Genomic DNA, 9,121 nt, shown 5'->3' with positions numbered 1-9,121 from the left:
TTGCTGTAGAAATGGCAAAAAAAAAAAAAAAAAAAAAACAGCCACCATAAATGTAAAGGTTTTTCTAACAAGCAACCATATATTTTTAAACCGGCGATTTTTTAACGCGACTTAACAAAAAGAAAAAAAAAGAAGAAAAAATTCGCGTAAAATACGCGGATTTGGCAACTCTGATAAACACCTGTGCGTGGCACGTTCTAATTTGTATTAATGTGTCAAGGTGCGAGTGTAACGGAGGCCAGCGAGTAGGTGCTGTGCAGGTAAACCTCACTCCCCTGATCTCGAGAGACGCACTAGCGACTGACGCTAGTGGCTGCAGTCTTTAGCCTCCTCGTTAGTGCGCCGGCCTCCCATGCCAGAGACCTGGGTTGGAGACCCACTCGGAACTGAACGAGGTGTGGCGGTACAGACCCAGGGAGAGGGGTTACATTGGTGCCGTGACCCGGATGGGAGTGAGTTTTAGGGGGGTCAGTGTAACGGAGGTCAGCGGGTAGATGCTGTGCAGGTAAACCTCACTCCCCTGATCTCGAGAGATGCACTAGCGACTGACGCTAGTGGCTGCAGTCTTTAGCCTCCCATGCCGGAGACCGGGGTTCAAGACCCATTCGGAACTGAAAGAGGTGTGGCGGTACAGACCCAGGGAGAGGGGTTACATTGGTGCCGTGACCCGGATGGGAGTGAGACTTAGGGGGGTCAGTGTAACGGAGGTCAGCGGGTAGATGCTGTGCAGGTAAACCTCACTCCCCTGATCTCGAGAGACGCACTAGCGACCGACGCTAGTGGCTGTAGTCTTTAGCCTCCTTGTTAGTGCGTCCGCCTCCCATGCCGGAGACCGGAGTTCGAGACCCATTCGGAACAAGAACGAGGTGTGGCGGTGAGGACCCGGGAGAGAGGGGTTACACGAGCAAGATACATTGCGCCAAAAATCAGTTTAACCAATGGCGTGAGTTTGGGGCGGGGCTATTTGTCAGTGTGACCAATGGCAGGCGGATTGTTCCGGAAACGTTTTTGAAAACTGTCATAAATTTAGCAAATTTTGTTTGGTGATTAGTGGTGCAGAAAGTAAACAATAGTGCGCAACAATTGGTTCTGGAAGTAAAAATGCCATTTATTTTCTTCAAAGGAAAAATATTTTTAATGATAACTATTGCAGGGAGCAAATTGCGCCAAACGATAAAAATAATAATAATAATAATAATATATATATTTTTTTTTTACTTCAAATGAAAGTTTTTAATGCTGTGATTCTCCTTGTATCTGGTTGGTTTGGTTCTTATAACGCTTTAAAGAAGATTTTTTTTTAAATGAATGGAAAAAATACTTCCAGCGCTGCAGAAAATGTGGCTGGCACTAATGCCCTTGATTCATCTTGCACTGTTAATTAATTTTTTTCACTTCATGTCACCTGATGGAGTTTGGGTTCTATGCCACTGTCACATTTGGCTTGCTTAGTTAGGGTTTAAAAGACTCTTAATATTCAGTATCATTGATTTATTTATTGGAGTGTCTATTTACACTAAGTGCAAATAGCCCGTCTTGTTGGCAGAGGCTATTTACACTAACTCCTCCCACCAACGTGTGGTTGGGCTAGACAGCATAGCAAAAGACGCCTGTAAAATAACGCCTCCAGTGGAGTAGGCAGTAAAGCGCATTCCAATTACTTTTTGACGGGATCGACCAAAGTTCAAATTCGCCTTTTGCCGAACTGGTTCTTCTCCATTTTCACATCGGAAAGGCATTTATTTTCAATAAAAATTGAAGAAATAATCAAAAAGTTTAAAATAACATGCCTCACGGGTGTTTTTCTGTTAAGGTTAGGGTTAGGTGTAGGGAGGGCTTTATTGTCCCAAATCGGCATCAATTTAATAATTTTAAGAAATGTTATAATTTACACTCAATATGTTATTATTACGCACTTTTCTATAATGTACTAGGTGCAGATATCCGGCACTATCTGCACTAAGTAGTATAAACAGCATCTAATTTTACATAGTGTAAAATGAATCTATCGCTATTTGCACTGTGTAAATAGCATATCACTAAAAATACTGCTATCTGCACTTAGTGCAAATAGCCGCTGCCTTTATTTATTAAGTATATTATCGATTTGATGGTACTGACAATATCAGATGAGAATAAATTTGAACTGAATTGAGCTGAATAATTAAACTATTGTCTTATGTAGAACTTCTTTTTAACGGAATCAAATTTGTTTCATCATCGACAAATTTGAAAACATCAATGAATCAACACTGAACTGAAGTGAGCTAACCCTATTTCCAATTGAATACACAAATTACTCTGCAAGAAGAAATGACCGTGCATTGGCCTTCAGCTCAAAGCATTACTACACGTACACACAAATACACACATGCAAGTTTAGAAGTCAGTGTGATAATTGCTTCTTTGTGGTATATAAACAATATAATTTCTCATAAATGAAAATATTTCATTTCATGACCAGATACATTTAATTATATAATGTAGTTCAGTTATAAACTGAAAAATGTAGGTCTTTGAAGTCAAGAATAAATAAGTTACGAAACTGACATTAGTCATGTGTCACTCCAGTCGGGATACTGCAAAATTTAGCAATTTCAGTTTTAGCAACATAAGATATATTCAAGCTCTACCTCCAGCTCAAACTACTCTGACAGCAATGAGAAAAACACTCATACATTCCATATTCTGATTATATAAAGTTGCAGAACATGCATCTGTGTGTATTACTGCATGTGAATTGTATTCTTTTTATTTTTTTGTCTTTATTGTAATGCATGTGCCACACTGTTCTGATTATATCTGGCTGCTAATACATCACAGATGTCCCACATGGGATTAACAAAACATCTGTCTGTCTGCCTTTGCTGTGAACTTCAGCACAAATATTACATTAGACACTGATTTGAACTGCTGTTCAAATGGAGCATGTTGTTGTTTAAGGCAAAACACCCCAGGTACATGAGGTTTAAAAAAAAAATTAATTTTCCAGTCAACTGAATACATTAAGAAATGTAAATATTTTTTGTATTACAAGTTTTCTACAATTTTATGTTTAAATATGCAAATAAGGCATTATCTAATTAAATATGCACTAGTTTGCATACATTTCCAGAAGATAAATCTAAACACTGGACGAAGCAAGGTTCAAAATAATTTTTTGATTTTGCTGACATATTAGAGTTCAAGGTTTTTACAGAGGGGATTTTGCATTTCTCTTTTTATGACTCAGAAAATGACTCAGAAAAATCTGAAAATACAGTAAACATGTTTTTAGAAATAAAATGTTATAGAAATAAGTCTGAATGATATATCAACAAACCCCTCAGTAAAAATCTTCAGAATATAGATAGGAAATAAACTGTAAATTTTGGTGTATGTCAGTGCTACTGAAGTGGAGAAAAAAACTCATTTTGAGGAAACGGCAATTTAAAAAAAACATATTGTAATTGAAATCTACAGACACAAATAAATAAAGTGCAATAATAAAATCAAAAATGATATATGAACAAACCCCTCTATAAAAACCTTAAGAATATAGATAGAAATAAAACTGTAAATTCTGGTGTATGTAAGTGCTGCTGAAGTGGAGAAAAAACTTTAAAGATATGCATTGTAATTGAAATATACAGATGCAAATAGACAAAGTGCAATAAAATAAACACTTTGTATTTTGTGTGTTTCCACTTTCCACTTATTCCACTAGCCTGAAGGAAAACATGTTATGGAAGCAAAATAACAAAATTTCAAAATTGACCAGTGCATGAAAATCAATGTTTTTGTCTGTAGTGTAATGCTGAATCATGCTTAAACAATTCATATTAACTTGTACACAACCAAAGACTGTATCATTACAGTAGAGGAAAACTAAGACAATGTGCCACAATATGTAGGTCACCATAAGCCAAAGCTTTTCAGATATCCGTCACAACACACACAGTCACACAGAGCTCAGCATATACTCAGATGTGTGTTGATCAGACATCAAATAGGAACATTTGGGAATATTAAGGTCACGCGCTCTGCTTCGGCCGTTCTGGACTCTCCCCCAAAGCCAAAAGCTGCTGATTTCATTCATTTACCAACTCTGACTCTTTAAATCCATCCCAGCTTAATTCAGCAAGCACTTGATGGAATTTGTTTGATGTACTGAAGAAACTTTCAAGTAAGCTAGAAGACGTAGAGGGGAAATCTCTCCAGGGATTCAGGTTAGTGTTTAACTTGACAGATGGCTCAGTATTTAAGCATAAGAAACAAACATACCTTCACTGTAACATCTGTTGAATACATAATTAAGTAAGTGTTGCTTGTATTTGTACTAGAAGTCAAATGTTTTGGACATATCTACTCTTTTTTTATGAATAATTTCAACATTTTATAATAATAGTAAAGTGATGTCTGGTATTTATATGGTATGTATTGAGCAAAACAACTGAAACAAATGAAAACTTTCATATTTGATGAACATTTTTGTTTTCACGAAATGAAAACTTGTATTTGAGTTTAACATTCATCAGCAAACATGAATGAGGTGCATCCTGTGATGCTTTTAAACACTACTGAACATGTGCGATGAGTACAAGATGATGCTTTTACTTCACATCTGTTATGACTCATACATTTCAAACTATTTATTTTAATTAAAATATACATGTTGTGAAGAAATTCAGAAGCGGGCACAATTAATTTTTGTCTGCAAAACTAATTTCAAGCATGCAAGCAGAAACATTTAGAGCAAGTTTTAAAGACCGTGAGAATCAAATTCAGTGTCCAAACTATAGACTTTGAGGTAACTGAATTGCAACTACAATGAAGCTGAAAACGTGACAAACACAAGGTGCACCGACAATATAAAACTAGTCATCAGACATTTAGAGATGTCAATGTGAAACAAAGTCAAAATATGTGTCTGAACTGCAGGTACAACATCTACAAAATTAATTAACATCTCTTAAGGAACAGTATGAATATGCAAATTTAGAATAATGATGGAAATACTTGATGGAAACACATACAGTACAGGTCAAAAGTTTTACATTTAAACACTAAACTTTTTTATGCTTTTATTAATTTTTTTAAAGACTCTTCTTCTCAACAAGGCTTAAAAATACAGTGAAAAAAGTAATATTGTGAAATATTATTACAATTTAAAATGACTGCTTTCTATTTTAATAATGTAATTTATTGCTGGGATGCAAAGCTGAATTTTCTGCAGCAACTATAGTAGTATCTTATGAGCATAAGAGTTCCCCTTCGGGAACTCGAGCTGCGTCGGAAAACGCTAGGGGAACGCCTTCAGCGATACCAAGCTCTGAATCATATGTGTAATCAGTCGAATCGATGGGCGAGACGTCAGAGGCGGGTGACGTCATGACCAGGAAGCTTTAAAAGCACGTGAGGTGCAGCCGGCGCTAGCTTTCTGTCATTCAGCAAAGCTCTCTGTGTGTGTCGGTCACGATTTATGTTCTGTGAGTCTTATTTATTGTTGTCTGTCCAAAAAAAAAAAAAGTGCACAAGCATTCAAAATATAAGCTCCAGCAGAAAAAAAGGAAAAAAAGATGTCTAAGCAAAAGACAAAAAAAGGGCGAAAGCAGATCGCGTTACAGACTGTGTGTTCCTCCCTGCCCACGCTACATCACGAGCAGGGATACACACAGTTTGTGTGTGGTCTGCTTGGGAGCAGTATATATAAAGCATAATACTGTATTTTCTTACTTCATTTGATTTTGTTTTGAAAACAGATATAGACATCTCAAAATAATCTTTCTTATAGCAATACAGTATGTGTGTGAGTAAGATTTCTACAGAGATAAAATGATTTCTCATGCTCAAGTCGCAGTACGCTCTTTAAACACAATATCAATGAAATGCATTTATGCATAACACCTGAGAGAGGTACGCAAAGGGGATCATTTTGTCACTCAAAGTGCCAACAACCCTGTCAATTAAATCACCAGTTTCCCAGCCAAAGAACACCGAGCATTTATCTGCACTAAATATAATGCCAGATCAGTCCTGAACTATACACACGGTTGGCATATTTGTCAGGTTAAATATTCAGTTTTGGTCAGTTAAAGCGATTATCAGTGAATTTCTTATTCACTCTATGATGATTTGAAACAAAGAGAAATTATGTGGTGCTCTTTAAAATTCACTTTATTTGTGGTTTAATTCATAACAGGAACTTCTCTAAATTTATTTAAATAATGCCACATTTTTCCTCTCTGGGTTTCACTATTAAAACTGACCAGGAATAGTGTTTGAGCAGGGTTTCTGCATGTTTATGAAGCTTAATTTTGTTCAATTTCTCAGAAAACAAAAATACTAATTTTATTCTTCATTTTTGAATCTATGCAACATTTAATGCCATGACTTTATGAATATTTAAGACTTCTGCTCTGATTTGTGGAAGGACAAATTAAGACTTTTTAAGACCCGCAGAAACACTATTTTGTTTCATTTCTTTGAAGTTTTGTTTACAACTATCCAAACACACAGACTTACACTAGAAAAGAAGCTAAAGCTTATCTAATCACATGGCAGATGCAACAGATGCTGATTAGTCAGCAACATTTTAGGCAGAGATTAGCAGTGGATAAGATGGAGAGAAATAATTTCTCAGATAAACGTCACTTATTATAGCTGACTCTGAATGTTAAATGGGATAAGATGAGAAGCAGTTATGCACATCAGCAATAATACAAGAGCAAATAACAACAAAATGAGAGCGTTCACATTCCTCTGCTGACTATCAACACACCCAACAAACGCGGCACTCAACCAGTGGATCTCAGGGAAAAACTATGAAAATGCAAACAAAAAATACAACTAACCATATAATCATGTAAGATATTATGACTGCAAAGCAAACTGACCTCCAATATACATTTACATTAATTTAGCAGATGCTTTTATCTAAAGATAACAACAAATACAACAAATGATTCATCTTCATCTTGTTGTTGATGTCAAAAGTTGTGCATCTAATCAAACTCTACAGCATTTTGGCACAATGTCATCAGAATTAGGCAGATGTCATTCAACTTGGACATGTTTTGCCCTCATTCTCAAAAATCATCAACAAAACTATACACAAGATGTAAGAAAATACACTGTAAAAATGAATGTAAATAAAACAACGATTATTGAACTACGTTTTAAATACTGTGTCAGTTTTTCTACTTCAAAATTTCATGTTTAATTCAGTGTGTTACTTGCTGTTTCTTTGTAACTGTTTGTGAAATTTACTAGTAATTTATTAGTGAAAATTGTGTCTATACCAATTTTTTTTCAGCATATATGACACAGATGACATCTAATATGGGTTCACTTATTGAGAATAAACATGGTTTATGATGAACAATTGTGATTAAAATGATTGGCCGTCAAGAGCATTCAAACATCAAAATTTAGAAACATTTAGAAAGTCGATAATTTTAACAAAGTAATACTAATATAAATTACTTTCAATATTCAATTTTTTTCTTTAGTAAAAAAAATAAAATAAAAAAACCTTTACAAATATTTACAAAGAAATGGCAACACAGTAACACATTGAATCAGGGTTGCCAGGTCTGAGAAAAAAAAAAATCCCAATTGCTCATCAAAACTAGCCCAATCATGTTCCCTTCGTCGCGGCTCTCCTCCATTGAAATAGCATTCCGGGGAGATCACTTTAACCCACAGACTTCAATAACAACCCGTGACAAAAGCATCCCAATTCCGGGGTAAAAACGTGGACTTGGCAACCCTGCATTGATTTGTACAAAAAATTAGGTAGCAATCCTATTTTCATGTAAAACATATTTGTTATAGTGTTTAATATGAACTATTTTGGTGCTCTTCTGATCAAACATAAAATCTGAATAGTGAAGAAAAAATAATCAACCACCACCAATGAAACACACGCATTATTGAGTTGGATTTTATCTAAAATTGCCAAAGCCTTTAGAAGCCAAACATGCAAAATGCATAAAATCTGTTGTAAAATTCCAAATGCAATAAACACAGAAAAGCATCTGTGTGGTAAAAAGCTTGAAGGAGAGTCACTGAACTTACTGTATGACAGTAAAAACACCGAGTTCTTCACTGGGCTCGGCGTCTTCTGCGGCCCGTGGTTTGTTTTGCTGTCCTTTTGGCATACTTTACGCTTTTAGCAAATCCTTCCAGTGACTTCCCTGTGTCTTACGGAAAAATGCAGTCAGGTGAAATCTCAACATCTGAGCTGGCCCGGATAAACCAACCAACTAACTACTCGCTCACTGTGTGCCCTGGTCTGGGCGTGCGAGGGACGAGCCCTGAGGCGGAGAGAGAGAGAGAGACTCAATAATGAAACACCATCACATTACGGGCCAATGCATCAGCAAGCCACAGGGATCAATGCTTGCAGCTGCCGTCTGATTGGCGCTGGCCGAGTGGAGAGAGAGAGAGGACAGATAGTGCCAGCAGTAGAAATGCATCAGAACAGCGATGGTTCGATATCAGAGTCACACACCCAAACACTTCAGCAGACAGTTAAAGAATGCACTGTATTACAGAAATGAGCTACTCCGGGACACGTTACAGTGATTTTAGTGCAGGTTAAATTGTCACAAGATTCAGTGGCAGATTGGTTTAATGAAATGGCAATATTTTAAAAACACTAATATTTAATAAATGGCTCATTGGAATATTTCTCTCACCGAGTTACATAGTTTATTAGCATGGTTGTATTAAGGTACAGTCAGTTTGGCACTCCAATATATAATGTGCATTCACATAGCTATATATTTTTGTCAAAACTGACCTGAATATTTTTTTTTTTAAACACTATAATCTGTCCTGTGACAAACAGGTTTACATCAGTTTGGTATTTGCACAGATCACATCAGCTGGACACTGAAATCATTTGATTTGATTTGATTTTTTATCTTTATTTTGCTTTTACATATCAGGGAACCTCTGATAACAATGGACAATATTTTCTAATATTTTTTAATATTACATATGAAATAAATCCTCAATGTGCCACCTTTAAAAAATAATGAAACTGTAAAATTAACAATTAGGATAAGTTAATCAGATAGTATGACTGATTTATACTCATTTACAATTAAGAAAAAAGAATACACAAATCTATATA

This window comes from Sinocyclocheilus anshuiensis, unplaced genomic scaffold, assembly GCF_001515605.1.
Source record: "Sinocyclocheilus anshuiensis isolate Anshui unplaced genomic scaffold, SAMN03320099.WGS_v1.1 scaffold244, whole genome shotgun sequence".
Classification (NCBI taxonomy): domain Eukaryota; kingdom Metazoa; phylum Chordata; class Actinopteri; order Cypriniformes; family Cyprinidae; genus Sinocyclocheilus; species Sinocyclocheilus anshuiensis.
This window is presented reverse-complemented; position numbering follows the sequence as displayed.